Genomic DNA, 17,962 nt, shown 5'->3' with positions numbered 1-17,962 from the left:
ATGCCGAAGCTCTTCAAATTATTTTGTTTGAGAGGAGATTAAATGCCTCTCGAGCATTTCCAATTGCACATTCCATAAGCCAAGTGCAAAGAAGCATCTTGCTAACCACCCCCACCAAAGCCTCTATCAGTTGCTCAATAATTTCCAAGAAAAATTAGATAAAGATAAAAACTCACTATAGCAGTAAGCATTAAAATGATTACCAAAACCAAGGAGAAACTGACACATTTGTTGAATCTAAATTCCTGACATATCCTGATTTGTTTCAAGAAACATAACCCACCTGAACGAGAGGTATTGATGATTTTTAGCTCTCCCACCAACCCTCTGTGCCCAAGACTGGGGCTGAGCCTGCCCCAGCCTCACAGAGCCGACCCCTGCTCTACCCCTTAGCTACTCTTTTCCAGAAGGAGAACTATGCTTGCAGCCTCTGCCCACTGTATCTCCAATACTCACACATTTTAGCCCTGACCACCATCTTTCTACATCTTTCTCCCACAGGCTGAGAATCTAAATCTCTATCACCTGGGCAGTGCCCTCCATGGTCTGGGAGTCCAGCCTTAAGCAGTGCAGGACCAAAGGACCTCTAATAGCAGGAAGGTGGGCACTGCAGGGACCAGAGAAAACTAACAAAAGTAAAGCTAAAATGAATTAATAAACCAGAAAAAAAATTAGTAAGTCCAAGCATTAGTACCTTTTAAAGACAAATTGAATATGAGACACACAAAAAAACAGTGAGAAAATAAAAGCCATTAAAGTACTATCTATCTCATGCAGAAAGGTACACGGCTCAGACTGTTTTAGTGGCAAGTTCTATTAAAAACCTTCAAAGAATGGAAAATTCCCAACTTATTTAAGCTGCCCCATAAGAGGCAAATACAAAAACTTCCAAATTCATTTTGATAACCATTATATCAAAAATCCCAAAGAGTACACCAAAAACAACAAAAAATATACATATAATTCTGTCATCTCATGTAGGAATTTAAATGTAGAAAGTCTAAATATCATAAATCAAACCCAGCATATATTAATAAAAAACATTTAAGATCAAATATTGCAAAAACACAAAGACTGAGTATTAGGAAATCTGATGTCATTTGATAAGTCAGAGGAAAAAGAAAACACAGGGCCATCTTGACAGACACTGCAGACAGCATTTATAAAGTTCAACACTTGTTTCTGATCTTAAAAAAGCTTTCAGTAAATAAAAAGGTTTCTTTACCGAAGAGCTAAGAATGAAGAGCCAAGAATGACCGTTTGAAATCAGAAGTCAACATGATATGGAACAATGAAATAAGAGAAATATTCCCATCATCAGCAGGAAACAACGCACGGGTGCCAACCATCACTTTTGCTTTTTTCAAAACCAACTTAGAAGTTTTAGCCAAGGCAAAAGACAAGAAGATGGAAAATGTAATAAATCGATTCTTGTTGGTATGGTCTTATTTGAAGACAGTATGACTAGAAAGAACAAAACATGGCTTCTGCCAAGACAGAGAGCTGATCTGCGCTGCTGGCCTTCTACCCCCAACTCAGCCCTGAAGACATGCTAAAAATGAGAGGAAAGAGGGATTCCAGACATTAACATGCCCAAGTAAGAAACTATGGAAGCATTGAAACGACCCACAGTGGGGAGCCAGGGGCAACAGTAAGGATGAGGGTCAAGGAAAGCTGGTAGATCCAGCACTGACCTCTCCCCCGGGTGCCTGGTTTTGCTGCCCCATTCACTACAGAAATGGGCAGCAACAGCCCAGCCTCACAGGGGTGAGGACTGGCCAGCTGCATTCACTCCTCCATTTTCTCTCTTCCTCCTAACAAGTAGAGATGCTTGTTAGGGGCTGCTTCCTCTGTGGATTAACCCAAAGTGCACTTCATGAAGGCTCAGAAGAGTCACCTCACAAATTCCCACACTGAATTGTATTTTTGGAGGAAGTATTCAGAAAACAGAAAAAAAAAAAATCCAGAAGCTGCTGTAAGACAGTGGTCCCCAACCTTTTTGGCACCAGGGACTGGTTTTGTGGGAGACAATTTTTCCATCACGGTGGGGGTGATGGTGATGGTCTCAGTCTGGGGATGAAGTTGTTCCACCTCAGATCATCAGGCATTAGATCCTCATAAGGAGTGCAACCTAGATCCTTCGCATGCACAGATCACAGTAGGGTTCATGCTCGTATGAGAATCTAAATGCTGTGGCTGATGTGACAGGAGGTGGAGCTCAGGCAGTAATGCTCGCTCCCTCACTGCGCACATGGACCGGTGGGTTGGAGACCCCTGCTGAAAAAGGTATGAGATGTAAGGACAATCAAATATCTTAATAAAGGTCACTAATGTCATTTAAAAAAAAAAAGAGAATTATCCAAAATCCTACTGAAATTCATAATCAAAAGCCAGTCACAAAACAAACTAAAATTTTTCTTTTGCCATTTCTACCATATGCAGTGCATATACACTGTACTAGTTACTTAAAACCTTGGTTACCTTGCCTTTTGTGAAAAATCTCAGAGGATTTTTGTAAGAATTAAATGCAATAAATGTACGTAAAGCACAAAGCTCAGTATCTGGTAATACCCAGTGAATGTCAAATACTAAAAATATGGCCATGATGTGTATTACAACCCCAACTTCACACTGCAGAACTCATGGCCTCCCTTCTAAGTTACTTCCTATCACATGACTAGACCATAAAACCAAACAGTAACACTTCTCATCTAATTACCTCATTGTTTTAAGCTATTAAAAGATGAAGATACATTACTTTTTATTTTACCACATCATTTAAAAAAATATTTTTTCACACACATTTAAGTGTGAATCTTGTTATTAGGAATGTAAAAGGAAATGCTACCCTCTCCTATTTAAGCCAAGAACCTCTCCTGGATGCCTGTAAAGACTAAAAGTAGCCCATGACAGCCCAAATCCCTCACAACTGCCCAATCACTGGTGATGGAAATGATGACAACAGACTAAACCCTTAAGCTCTATCAGAGATTTCCCCACTCCCATCCCTCCCTGATACGATTCTGAGAGACGTATTTTATCTACTGAGGTCTTTGGGGAAAACAGTCATATTCTAAAGTAAAGAACTGTGATGACATGGATGCCTGTGAATCTCTGTATTTAAAAACGGCTGCACTGCAACTGAAATAGCTCATGGATGAAAGAAACCTTCGTGCTATTTAGATTTGTTACAGCATTTCTTGAGCCTACAGAGACAGGAATGCCTTAAAGCCTTGACAGCATAGAATCAGGCCCTAATTGTCAAGTAAAATGATTGTTTAAACACACTCTTGAACAATCATCAGAAAAGATACATTTTTATAAATACAGTTCCCCACAGTATTAGCAGTTCTATCACAACCATTTTCTGTATAGTTTTCCTTGCTGGATGTATTTGACTTCCAAAACTCTGAAATGCAGCCTAATGAAAAGTGTTAAGGAGACAAGGTCATTCAATCAAATTATTTACTGTATTAGCTTCCTATCACTGCTGTAAAAAAAAAAATGATGACAAACTTAGTAGCATGAAACAACACAAATTTGTTGTCGTACAGTGCTGTAGGTTAGAAGTCCGACACAGATCTCACTGGGCTAAAATCAGGGTGTCAGTAGTGCTGCCCTCCCCTGGAAGCTGGGGGGAGAATCCCTTTCCTCTCCTTTTCTAGCTTCCGAAAGCGCCGGCATTCCTTGGCTGTGGGCCCTTCTTCCCCCTTCAAAACTAGCAAAGGCAGGTTGAATCGTTCCCACACCACAGCCTTTTCTCCTGCCTCCCTCTTTCATTTACAAAGACACTTAGGATTATACTGGTCCTGTCCAGATAACCTCACTCTCCTACAGTCAGCTGATTAGCAACCGTAATTTTCCCTTGCTGTGTAACATGACATATTCACAGGTTCCAGGGATTAGGATGTAGACATCTTTGGGGAACCGTTATTCTGCCTGTTACGGAGAACAATATAAGGATCAGAGAGGATAAAAATGATGGTGAGCAAAAGAGTTGGAAGCCCTGAGCCATTTCTACCATATGCAGTGCATATACACTGTATAAATAAATAAAAGAAACTTCTCATTTGCTTGCTCCTAAATTAAATAATTGATCCCTGTGAGGACACAGCATGGGATAAAACAATTCTGAGGTTGAGTCAGGAGGCGAGGAGTGGTCCTTGTTTCTGTTTGACAAAGGCCTCCTCAAAGCCCTAGTTTCACCATCTCCAAAATAAGGACACAACACCAGCTTGACATAATTGTTGAGATGATTAATAAAATCAATTCATTCATTCACTGATGAGCAGCTCTACTAGATACTGGGGACAGGGTCCCTATCCTCATGAAAGTGCCTTGCACACATATGGACAAAACATAATAAAATAGCAGCAGCAGCATGCTTTCTGAATACCTTTTAATGCCAGGCAAGGCGCCAAATACACATTATCTCCTTTAACAGTCACTCAACAAAAGTGTCCCATACAAGCATTCTAGATTGCACCATTTTGTAATACACAGTACAAGAATTTCTCAGGGCATCTCAAAGATATTTTGCCAACTCAATCTCTCCTGAGCTCCTTCCAGTCAAGCCCCACCACCACAAGTCACCACAAGTGCTCTTCGAATCACCAGTGGCCTCACTTTTGCAGATCCAAGAGTGAATCCCTAGACCTCATCTCATTCATCCTCTCAGCAGCATTTGACACAATGATGGTACCCTTCATCCAGAGATGTGATCCTCCCTTGGCTTCTGGGGCACCACTCTCTCCTGGTTCTCTTCCTACCTCACTGGTTACCTCTTCTCTGTTTCCTTTGCTGATTTCCCCTCATCTACCAGATCTCTAAAATGTGGTAGCACCTCTCAGGGTCCAGGAATCAGGCCTCTTTATGTGTCCTCATGCCCTAAATGATCTCATCCAGTTTCATGGTTTTTAACACCATCTAAATGCTGAGTCACAAATTCTTACCTCCAGTCCAGACTTGAACTACTCTTCTTCAGGTCTACGATTCCACCTGGATGTCTAATTGACATCTCCAACTTAAAATATGCAAAGTAGAACTTCCAACCTACCCATCACCACCATCTTCACCCTGAGCACCAAAACTAACCCTAGCCAGAGTCCTCCCCTACCTTAGTTACAGCAACCCCATCGTTCCAAATGCTCATCCTTGACTGTTCCCTTTCACAACATTTTAGTCAGGAAATCTGTTGGCTATACTTTAAAAAACAAAAAGCAACTACAGGCTTCATCGCCTCTAGCCCAGAGTTTTAACAAAGCCTCCCCACTGGTCTCCCCTATTCCTACTTATCCTCCTTAGACATTTTTTAAAACAGCGTCCAGAGTGATCCTACTAAAACAAAGACTCTCCAATGCTTTCCAGCTTACAGTAAAAAACAAAGATAAGGGCCAGGCACAGTGGCTCACACCTGTAATCCCAGCACTTTGGGAGGCCGAAGCAGATGGATTAATTGAGGTCAGGAGTTTGAGACCAGCCTGGCCAACATGGTGAAACTCCGTCTCTACTAAGAATACAAAAATTAGCTGGGTGTGGTGGCATGCACCTGTACTCCTAGCTATTCCAGAGGCTGAGGCAGGAGAATCACTTGAACCCAGGAGGCGGAGGTTACAGTGAGCTGAGATTGGCCACTGCGCTCCAGCCTGGGTGACAGAGTGAGACTCCTTCTTAAAAACAAACAAACAAAAAATAAAACAACAAAGACAAGAAATTGACCTGTAGGGTCAACATTCTTAGCTGCCCATTATTTCTTGGACACCATTTCCCACCACTCTGCTCCAGCCACACTCACATCCTAGAAGACATCCAGCATGACCCTACCTCTGGGCACAGTGTTTGCTCTTCCTTTTACCTATGAGACTTTTTCCTCAGATATTTACTCAAATGTCACCTGAACAGACAGGCCTTCCCTAACCACCCAGGATAAAACGGCAACTCCTCAGACCACTCCGTAGTCCCCTTAACTAGTGTTATTTCACTTGGTTTATTATATATTTAAGCTTTTTTGTTTACTGTCTCCCTCATGAAATACTTGCATATCCTAGCATCTAGGACATAAAAGTCATCAATAAATATTTGTTGAATGAATAAAATGATCAACCAGTCAATCTTGGACTGCCTAAAATAATTTTTCTTCTAGGTAGTGAAATTATAAATTCTGCTCAAATATATATCATACCAAGGGAGTTGTTTTCATCTCTTCCATCTCTAAGAAAGGGGCATAATAGAGATGCAAAAATCTTGCCCCCAGAAAGTTTCTACTAAGTTTCCAAACATATAATTTTTATAATATATGCTTCAAAGGGAATGTTTATCCATGCCTGAATGATGCAATAATCAGCAGAACCTGTTAATATTAATAGCTCATTAAATGAAAAAGCAAGTTTGTAAGCCAAGTGCTATGTGGAAGCTATGTGGACACTATAACCCTACACTCCATTTTTCTCAGCAATCAATCTCATAACAGGGCACATTACCATTTTTGTTACCAGTTGCCATAAATCTGTTTATTAAAATTAATACATGTAAAGAATCAATTTAATTTTCAATAAACGATTCATAATGTTCTACCCACCAGGTGAGATAAATAAATGACTTTTGTGTGATGCATTTCCTGATTTAAAAAGCTATCTCCTGATTTTTCACAATGACTGGTTTTCATTTTAACAAAACTGAAAAAGAACTCTCTGTGGCTGATGCACCTAGAAATTGCATTTCATTTTAAAATTAATTTCTCATTCAACTAAATAGCATACAGATTTTAAATAATTTCAAGTATTTGTCAGTCCACTTGGTTTTATTAAAATTTATACATCTAACATATTTAAGAACTCCTAACTGGTATTTGGAAGAACTAAACCAGAACTAAATGCACATCTGTTAAGGAGGCATGCTTATTTACTAATGGTAACAAAAATTGTAAAGACAGAGGTAACACAATTTTTTTTTAATTTGCTTTTTTTGTAGAGGGGAAGGATCACTATGTTACCCAGGCTGGTCCTGAACTCGTGACCTCAAGCAATCCTCCCACCTCAGCTTCCCAATGTGCTGTGATTACAAGTGTGAGCCACTGCACCTGGCCTACACCAATTAACTGTTCTGTAATTATCTGCCTTGGCCTGGGCTCTGAGTAATACAATGCGCACGCAATCTTTGCTTCAACGGAACAAACTATAGGCAGAATAAGCCTAGTTTAGCTATTTAGTTGCGTTCACAAATCAAAGGTCTCTGGAACCTTCATCTGGTACAAAGCAGACCTCAAAACACTTCACTTGCTATTTGGTGCTCTTCTCTTTCCTTAACACTCCTCTTCAGCCTTTTTTTTCCCTTCTTATTCTTCTCTCTGCTGTTCAACTGTAATCTTGAAATGTTAGGCTAATAATTTGATGCTTATATTGCAAAGTTCTTTGTACAACTCTAAATTCTTCTGAGAAAGGTGGGATATACTTCTAAATATATAATACACCAAGAACCTATTCAGAGATGCAGGATTTTTTTTTTCTTTTTTTTTTGAGACGGAGTCTCACTCTGTCACCCAGGCTGGAGTGCAGTGGTGCAATCTCGGCTCACTGCAGCCTCCACCTCCCAGGTTCAGGCAATTCCCCTGCCTCAGCCTCCCAAGTAGCTGGAATTACAGGCGCATGCCACTATGCCCAGCTAATTTTTTGTATTTTTTAGTAGAGATGGAGTTTCACCGTATTAGCCAGGATGGTCTCGATCTCCTGACCTTGTGATCCACCGAGACACAGGGGATTTTTTTAAAAAATACTTATCTCCATGAAGCAGAGCTGCTTTAGTCTCCAGTTCTATCACCAGTGTATTCCATAGCACATTGTTTATGTTCCATAAATAGAAAAAACCCTACAGAAAATGATCACATTTCTGTATTATTAATCGCTCAATTTCCTCTCCCTGCACTACTAGTTCTACTCAGAAATAAATGTTGTGTTAAGATACTACAATTTTGGAACTGTTTGTTACTTCAGCATAATCAGCCTCTCCCACCAAATATACTGTAACCTGATAGGACTGTGGTCCATATTAAATGAGATAATCACAACATGAGGCATATAGGAAATATTGAAGCAATTGATTCTTCATGATTTAAATACTGTCTTGCATTAAAATGTTTATCATGAGATGAATCCAGTGTTGGAAATATCAAAGCAGCCATTAGAAAAATGTTTCAACAAGTAACTATAAATTCTCTTGAAGCAAGTGAAACAATAGGACATCTCAGAAAAGAAATAGAATTTTTTTTTAAAAAGAAACATTTTAGAACTAGAAAATACAATAACCAAAAGACATAACTCACTGGATGGGCTCAATAGCAGTGTGGAGATGACACAGGACAGAACCACTGAATCTGAGGATAGATCAAGATGACACAGGACAGAACCACTGAATCTGAATGAGAGAGAGAAAACCAGCTTTTTAAAATGAAGAGTCGTCACTTCCAAGATGGCCAAACAGGAACAGCTCTGGTCTACAGCTCCCAGGGAGATTGATGCAGAAGATGGGTGATTTCTGCATTTCCAACTGAGGTACCTGGTTCATCTCATTGGGACTGGTTGGACAGTGGGTACAGCCCACGGAGGGCAAGCAGAAGCAGGGCGGGGCATCACCTCACCCTCACAAAAGGGGTCAGGGGATTTCCCTTTCCTAGCCAATGGAAGCCATGAGTGACTGTACCTGGAGGAACGGTACACTCCTGCCCAAATACTGTGCTTTTCCCAAGGTCTTTGCAACCAGCAGACCAGGAGATCCCCTCCCATGCCTGGCTTGGTGGGTACCACGCCCACAGAGCCTTTCTCGCTGCTAATGCAGCAGTCTAAGATTGACCTGGGATGTGGGAGCTTGGCGGGGGGAGGGGTGTCTGCTGTTACTGAGGCTTGAGTAGGTGGTTCTATGCTCACAGTGTAAACAAAGCGGCAGGGAAGCTCAAACTGGGCAGAGCCCACTGCAGTTCAGCAAGGCCTACTGCCTTTCTAGGTTCCACCTCTGGGGGCAGGGTATATCTGAACAAAAGGCAGCAGACAGCTTCTCTAGACTTAAATGTCCCTGCCTGACAGCTCTGAAGGGAGCGGTGGTTCTCCCAGCATGGCATTCGAGCTCCAATAACGGACAGACTGCCTCCTCAAGTGGGTCACTGACCCCCAGGTAGCCTGACTGGGAGACACCTTCCAGCAGGGGCCAACAGACACCTCATATGGGTGGGTGCCCCTCTGGGACAAAGCTTCCAGAGGAAGGATCAGGCAGCAATATTTGCTGTTCTGCAGCCTCCGCTGGTGATACCTAGGCAAACAGGGTCTGGAATGGACCTCCAGCAAACTGCAGCAGATCTGCAGCTGAGGGGCCTGTCTGTTAGAAGGAAAACTAACAAACAGAAAGGAATAGCATCAACATCAACAAAAAGGACATCAACACCAAAACCCCATACATAGGTCACCAACATCAAAGACCAAAGGTAGATAAAACCACAAAGATGGGGAGAAACCAGAGCAGAAAGGCAGAAAATTCCAAAAACCAAAACACCTCTTCTCCTCCAAAGGAACACAACTCCTCACCAGCAAGGGAACAAAACTGGATGGATAATGAGTTTGACAAGCTGACAGAAGTAGGCTTCAGAAGGTCGGTAATAACAAACTTCTCCAAACTAAAGCAGCATATTCTAACCCATCACAAGGAAGCTAAAAACCTTGAAAAAAGGTTAGATGAATGGCTAACTAGAATAAACAGTGTAGAGAAGAGCTTAAATGACCTGAAGGAGCTGAAAACCACAATACGAGAACTTCGTGAAGCATACACAAGCTTCAATAGCCAATTCGATCAAGCTCAAGAAAGGATATCAGTGACTGAAGATCAAATTAGTGAAATAAAGCAAGAAGATAAGATTAGAGAAAACAGAGTGAAAAGAAACAAACAACACCTCCAAGAAATATGGGACTATGTGAAAAGACCAAATCTACGTTTGATTGGTGTACCTGAAAGTGGTGGGGATAATGGAACCAAGTTGGAAAACACTCTTCAGGGTATTATCCAGGAGAACTTCCCCAATCTAGCAAGGCAGGCCAACATTCAGATTCAGGAAATACAGAGAACGCCACAAAGATACTCCTCGAGAAGAGCAACCCCAAGACACATAATTGTCAGATTCACCAAGGTTGAAATGAAGGAAAAAATGTTAAGAGCAGCCAGAGAGAAAGGTCGGGTCACCCACAAAGGGAAGCCCATCAGACTGACAGCGGGTCTCTCTGTAGAAACCCTACAAGCCAGAAGAGAGTGGGGGCCAATATTCAACTTTCTTAAAGAAAAGAATTTTCAACCCAGAATTTCATATCCAGCCAAACTAAGCTTCAAAAGTAAAGGAGAAATAAAATCCTTTACAGACAAGCAAATGCTGAGAGATTTTGTCACCACCAGGCCTGCGTTACAAGAGCTCCTGAAGGAAGCACTAGACATGGATAGGAACAACTGGTACCAGCCACTGCAAAAACATGCCAAGTTGTAAAGACCATCGACGCTATGAAAAAACTGTATCAATTAACGGGTGAAATAACCAGCTAGCATCATCATGACAGGATCAAATTCACACATAACAATATTAACCTTAAATGTAAATGGGCTAAATGCCCCAATTAAAAGATACAGATGCAAACTGGACAGAGTCAAGACCCATTGGTGTGCAGTATTCAGGAGACCTATCTCACGTGCAAAGACACACATAGGCTCAAAATAAAGGGATGGAGGAAGATCTAGCAAGCAAATAAAAAGCAAAAAAAAGTAGGGATTGCAATCCTGCACTCTGATAAAACAGACTTTAAACCAACAAAGATCAAAAGAGACAAAGAAGGGTATTACATAATGGTAGAGAGATCAACAAGAAGAGCTAACTATCCTAAATATATATGTACCCAATACAGGAGCACCCAGATTCATAAAGCAAGTTCTTAGAGACCTACAAAGAGACTTAGACTCCCACATAGTAATAATGGGAGACTTTAACACCCCACTGTTAATATCAGACACATGAACGAGACAGAAAATTAACAAGGATATCCAGGACTTGAACTCAGCTCTGAAGCAAGCGGACCTAATAGACATCTACAGAACTCTCCACCCCAAATCAACAGAATATACATTCTTCTCAGCACCACATTGCACTTATTCTAAAATTGACCACATAAGTGGAAATAAAACACTCCTCAGCAAATGTAAAAGAACAGAAATCACAACAAACTGTCTCTCAGACCACAAGGCAATCAAATTAGAACTCAGGATTAAGAACCTCATTCAAAACCGCACCACTACATGGAAACTGAACAACCTGCTCCTGAATGACTACTGGGTAAACAACGAAATGAAGTTAGAAGTTATTTGAAACCAATGAGAACAAAGACACAATGTACCAGAATCTCTGGGACACCTTTAAAGCAATGTGTAGAGGGAAATCTATAGCACCAAATGCCCACAAGAGAAAGCAGGAGAGATCTAAAATCGACACCCTAACATCACAATTAAAAGAACTAGTGAAGCAGGAGCAAAAAAATTCAAAAGTTAGCAGAAGACAAGAAGTAACTAAGATAAGAGCAGAACTGAAGGAGATAAAGACACAAAAAAAAAAAACACCTTGCAAAAAATCAATGAATCCAGGAGCTGGTTTTTTGAAAAGATCAACAAAATATATAGACCACTAGCAAGCCTAATAAAGAAGAAAAGAGAGAAGAATCAAATAGATGCAATAAAAAATGATAAAGGAGATATCACCACCGATCCCATAGAAATACAAACTACCATCAGAGAATACTATAAACACCTCTATGCAAATAAACTAGATAATCTAGAAGAAATGGATAAATTCCTGGACACATACACCCTCCCAAGACTAAACAAGGAAGAAGCTGACTCTCTGAATAGACCAATAACAGGTTCTGAAATTGAGGCAATAATAGCCTACCAACCAAAAAAAGCCCAGGACCAGACAGATTCACAGCCGAATTCTATCAGAGGTACAAAGAGGAGCTGGTACCATTCCTTCTGAAACTATTCCTATCAATAGAAAAAGAGGAAATTCTCCCTAACTCATTTTATGAAGAAAGCATCATCCTGATACCAAAGCCTGGCAGAGACACAACAAAAAAAGAGAATTTTAGGCCAATATCCCTGATGAACATCCATGCAAAAACCCTCAATAAAATACTGGCAAACCGAATCCAGCAGCACATCAAAAAGCTTATCCACCATGAACAAGTCGGCTTCATCCCTGGGATGCAAAGCTGGTTCAACATATGCAAATCAATAAACATAATCCATCACATAAACAGAACCAACGACAAAAACCACATGATTATCTTAATAGATGCAGAAAAGGCCTTCGACAAAATTCAATAGCCTTTTATGCTAAAAACTCTCAATAAGTTAGGTATCAATGGAATGTATCTCAACATAATAAGAGTTATTTATGACAAACCCACAGCCAGTATCATACTGAATGGGCAAAAACTGGAAGCATTCCCTTTGAAAACCAGCACAAGACAAGGATGCCCTCTCTCACCACTCCTATTCAAAATAGTACTGGAAGTTCTGGCCAGAGCAATCAGGCAAGAGAAGGAAATAAAGGGTATTCAAATAGGAAGAGAGGAAGTCAAATTGTCTCTGTCCGCAGATGACATGATTGTGTATTTAGAAAACCCCATTGCCTCAGCCCAAAATCTCCTTAAGCTGATAAGCAACTTCTGCAAAGTCTCAGGATACAAAACCAATGTGCAAAAATCACAAGCATTCCTATACACCAAGAACAGACAAACAGCCAAATCATGAGTGAACTCCCATTCACAATTGCTACTAAGACTAAAATACCTAGGAATCCAACTTACAAAGGATGTGAAGGACCTCTTCAAGGAGAACTACAAACCACTGCTCAAGGAAATAAGAGAGGACACAAACAAACGGAAAAACATCCCATGTTCATGGATAGGAGGAATCAATACCATGAAAATAGCCTTACTGCCCAAAGTAATTTATAGATTCAATGCTATCCCCATCAAACTTCCACTGACTTTCTTCACATAATTGGAAAAAACTACTTTAAACTTCATATGGAACCAAAAAAAAGCCCGCATAGCCAAGACAATCCTGGGCAAGAAGAACAAAGCTGAAGGTATCAAGCTACCTGACTTCCAACTTTACTATGAGGCTACACTAACCAAAATAGCATGGTACTGGTACCAAAACAGATATATAGACCAATGGAACAGAATGGAGGCCTCAGAAATAACACCACACATCTACAACCATCTGCTCTCTGACAAACCTGACAAAAACAAGAAACAGGGAAAATATTCCCTATTTAGTAAACAGTGTTGGGAAAACTGGCTAGCCATATGCAGGAAACTGAAACTTGGACCCCTTCCTTACACCTTACACCTTACACAAAAATCAACTCAAGATGGATCAAAGACTTAAACATAAGACCTAGGACCATAAAAATCCTAGAAGAAAACCTGGGCAATACCATTCAGGACATAGGCATGAGCAAAGACTTTATGTCTAAAATATCAAAAGCAATGGCAACAAAAGCCAAAATTGACAAATGGGATCTAATTAAACTAAAGAGCTTCTGCACAGCAAAATAAACTACTATCAGAGTGAACAGGCAACCTACAGAATGCGAGAAAATTTTTGCAATCTATCTATCTGACAAAGGGCTAATATCCAGAATCTACAAAGAACTTACATTTACAAGAAAAAAGCAAACAACCCCATCAAAAAATGGGCAAAGGATATGAACACACACTTCTCAAAAGACGACATTTATGCAGCCAACAGACACATGAAAAAATGCTCATCATCACTGGTCATTAGAGAAATGCAAATCAAAATCACAATGAGACACCAGCTCACGCCAGTTAGAATGACAATCATTAAAAAGTCAGGAAACAACAGATGCTGGGGAGGATGTGGAGAAATAGGAACACTTTTACACTGTTGGTGGGAGTGTAAATTAGTCCAACCATTGTGGAAGACAGTGTGGCAATTCCTCAAGGATCTAGAACTAGAAATACCATTTGACCCAGCAATCCCATTACTGGGCATATACCCAAAGGATTATAAATCATTCTACTATAAAGACATATGCACACGTATGTTTGTGGCACTATTCACAGTAGCAAAGACTTGGAACCAACCCAGATGTCCATCAATGATAGACTGGATTAAGAAAATGTGGCACATATACACCATGGAATACAATGCATCCTTAAAAAAGGATGAGTTCATGTCCTCTGCAGGGACATGGATGAAGCAGGAAAACATTATTCTCAGCAAGCAATCACAAGATCAGAAAACCAAACACCGCATGTTCTCACTCATAAGTGGGAGTTGAACAATGAGAACACATGGACACAGGGAGGGGAACATCACACACCAGGGCCTGTGGTGGGGGGGTGGGGGGCTAGGGGAGGGAAATCATTAGGAGAAATACCTAATGTAGGTGACAGGTTAATGGGTACAGAAAAACACCATGGCATTTGTATACCTACGTAACAAAACTGCATGTTCTGCACATGTAACCCAGAACTTAAAGTATAATTAAAAAAAAAAAAATGAAGAGTCTCAGGGACCTGTGAAAAAAATAACAAAAGGGCCGACATTCACGTTATTACAGTTCCATAGGGAGAGAGAGTGGGACTGAAAAAGTATTTGGAGAAAAAATGGTTGAAAACTTTCACAATTTGGTGAGGGGCATAAACCTACAGATCCCAGAAGCTGAGCAAACCCCAAATAAGATAAATAAAAGAAATTCATGCCCAAAGACCTTATAATGAAACTTGTAAACACTAAAGTTAAAAAAAAAAAAATCTTGAAAACAGCTAGGGAAACAGCACATTACTTACGGGAAGCACCAATTCAAATGAAAATGGGTTTCTCATTTGAAATGACAGAAGCCAGAGGGAAGTGGCACAACATATCTTATGTCCTCAAAGAAAAGAATTGCCAACCACAAATGCTGTATCTGGTTAAAAAAAAAAAAAACACAAAAAAACAAAAAACAAAACACCTCAAAACTGAAGGGAAGATAAAGATACTCTCATATTAAAAAATTTAAAAATTTAAAATAACTAAGAATTTGTCACTTGCAAGCCTATCCTTAAAGAGCAGCTAACGGGAGTTTTCTATACAGAAAGGAACAGTAGAAGATAGAAGATAACAGAAAAAAGGCTTAGAACTTCAAAAAGGATCCTTCCTTCCTTCCTTCCTCCCTCCCTCTCTCCCTCCCTCCCTCTCTCTCTCTCTCTCTCTTTCTTTCTTTCTTTCTTCTTTCCCCTCTCTGGCCCAGGCTACAATCTACTCGGCTTGCTGCTGCCCCCGCCGCAGACTGCCTGGGACTGCCGGCGCGCACCACCGCTGCCTGCCTTTTCTCCTTTGGATGCAGGCACGCGTTCGCTATCTTGGCCACGCTGGTCGCCAGCCCCTGACGCCGAGTGCTCTGCCCGCCTCAGCCTCCCGAGGTACTGGGACTACAGACGGAGTCTCGCTCACCCAGTGCTCGGTGTTGCCCGGGCTGGAGGGCGGTGGCGTGGTCTGGCCTCGCGGCAGCCTCTACCCCCCGGCCGCCTGCCTTGGCCTGCCAGGGTGCTGGGATTGCAGCCCCTGCCCGGCCGCCGCCCCATCTGGAAGGTGGGGAGCGCCTCTGCCCGGCCGCCCCGTCTGGGAGGTGAGGAGCACCTCTGCCCGGCCACCCACCGTCTGGGAAGTGAGGAGCGCCTCTGCCCGGCCACCCACCATCTGGGAAGTGAGGAGCGCCTCTGCCCGGCCGCCCCGTCTGGGAAGTGAGGAGCGCCTCTGCCCGGCCACCCACCGTCTGGGAAGTGAGGAGCGCCTCTGCCCGGCCGCCCCGTCTGGGAAGTGAGGAGCGCCTCTGCCCGGCCACCCATCGTCTGGGAAGTGAGGAGCGCCTCTGCCCGGCCACCCATCGTCTGGGAAGTGAGGAGCGCCTCTGCCCGGCCACCCTGTCTGGGAAGTGAGGAGCGCCTCTGCCCGGCCGCCCCGTCTGGGAAGTGAGGAGCGCCTCTGCCCGGCCACCCATCGTCTGGGAAGTGAGGAGCACCTCTGCCCGGCCTCCCATCGTCTGGGAGGTGAGGAGCGCCTCTGCCCGGCCGCCCCGTCCGGGAGGAAGTGAGGAGCGCCTCTGCCCGGCCGCCCTGCCCGGGAAGAAGTGAGGAGCGCCTCTGCCCGGCCGCCCCGTCGGGGAAGAAGTGAGGAGCGCCTCTGCCCGGCCGCCCCGTCCGGGAAGAAGTGAGGAGCGCCTCTGCCCGGCCGCCCCCGTCTGGGAAGAAGTGAGGAGCGCCTCTGCCCGGCCGCCCCCGTCTGGGAAGAAGTGAGGAGCGCCTCTGCCCGGCCACCCATCGTCTGGGAAGTGAGGAGCGCCTCTGCCCGGCCTCCCATCGTCTGGGAGGTGAGGAGCGCCTCTGCCCGGCCGCCCCGTCCGGGAGGAAGTGAGGAGCGCCTCTGCCCGGCCGCCCCATCCGGGAAGAAGTGAGGAGCGCCTCTGCCCGGCCGCCCCGTCCGGGAAGAAGTGAGGAGCGCCTCTGCCAGGCCACCCCGTCTGGGAAGAAGTGAGGAGCGCCTCTGCCCGGCCGCCCCATCTGGGAAGTGAGGAGCGCCTCTGCCCGGCCGCCCCGTCTGGGAAGTGAGGAGCACCTCTGCCCGGCCGCCCCGTCCGGGAAGAAATGAGGAGCGCCTCTGCCCGGGCGCCCCATCCGGGAAGAAGTGAGGAGTGCCTCTGCCCGGCCGCCCCATCCGGGAAGAAGTGAGGAGCGCCTCTGCCCGGCCACCCACCGTCTGGGAAGTGAGGAGCGCCTCTGCCCGGCCGCCCCGTCTGGGAGGTGAGGAGCGCCTCTGCCCGGCCACCCATCGTCTGGGAGGTGAGGAGCGCCTCTGCCCGGCCACCCATCGTCTGGGAGGTGAGGAGCACCTCTGTCCGACCACCCATCGTCTGGAAAGTGAGGAGCGCCTCTGCCCGGCTGCCCCATCTGGGAAGTGAGGAGTGCCTCTGCCCGGACACCCATCGTCTGGGAGGTGAGGAGCGCCTCTGCCCGGCCGCCCATCGTCTGGGAAGTGAGGAGCGCCTCTGCCCGGCCACCCATCGTCTGGGAAGTGGGGAGCGCCTCTGCCCGACCACCCATCGTCTGGGAAGTGAGGAGCGCCTCTGCCCGGCCACCTATCGTCTGGGAAGAAGTGAGGAGCGTCTCTGCCTGGCCGCCCCATCTGGGAAGTGAGGAGCCCCTCTGCCTGGCCGCCCCGTGTCTGGGTAGAAGTGAGGAGCTCCTCTGCCTGGCCGCTCCATCTGGGAGGTCTACCACGGAGGCCAAAAGCAATGTGGGGGCTGGACGTGGTGGCTCACGCCTATGGTCCCGGCACTCTGGGGGGCGAGGCGGGTTGATCACTTCGGGCTAGGAGTTCGAGACCAGTCTGGCCAACTTGGCGAAACATGAAGAATACAACAGACAAACCAACCAACCAACTCAATGACAACAAAACAGGTCTACCCTGGAGTCATACTCTAATTTTTTCTATTTTCCTCCCTTTCTGATCCTTTATCCCACTTTCTTTTTCTTCCTCTTCCTTCTCCCTCTTCTTTGTCAAATAGAGGATTGAGTTATTATCACTGATCCATATAAAGTCCCTCTCTCATTTATTTTAACTCCCACCCCCATTTCTATTCCCCGACTTCCCATGTGCAACCTTCCTAATATGTTTGATACGCATCTTTTTGTTTGTATGTATTTTTAGAAAATGTTTATTGTTTTTGTATGCAAAAAAAATAAAAAAAAAAAAAGAACTTCAAAAAGGAGAAGAGAACACAGAGACGAGTGAAAACAGGGGTAAATATAATACATTATTCTTTTCATGAGTTTCTTAAATGACATTTGATAGATGGAGCCAAAAAATACAATAC

At 43.8% G+C, this 17,962-nt stretch overlaps 1 protein-coding gene across 5 annotated transcripts in view; it reads right to left on the bottom strand.

Annotated features, from left to right (window-relative positions):
• Positions 1 to 17,962, bottom strand: part of VPS41 (VPS41 subunit of HOPS complex) — a 213,798-nt gene that overhangs the window by 155,214 nt on the left and 40,622 nt on the right. The window contains exon 1 of one of the 5 annotated variants that reach the window (XM_063609642.1): positions 8,318 to 8,403. The exons of the other annotated variants lie outside the window; for them this stretch is intronic. The gene's annotated coding sequence lies outside the window, so the exon portion shown is untranslated. Of the gene's footprint in view, positions 1 to 8,317; positions 8,404 to 17,962 lie in introns of those variants that run through there. 5 annotated transcript variants of the gene reach the window in all.

Source organism: Symphalangus syndactylus, chromosome 9, assembly GCF_028878055.3.
Source record: "Symphalangus syndactylus isolate Jambi chromosome 9, NHGRI_mSymSyn1-v2.1_pri, whole genome shotgun sequence".
Taxonomy (NCBI): Eukaryota; Metazoa; Chordata; class Mammalia; order Primates; family Hylobatidae; genus Symphalangus; species Symphalangus syndactylus.
Note: the sequence above shows the minus strand (reverse complement) of the source record. Positions and strands in the feature narration are given on the sequence as shown.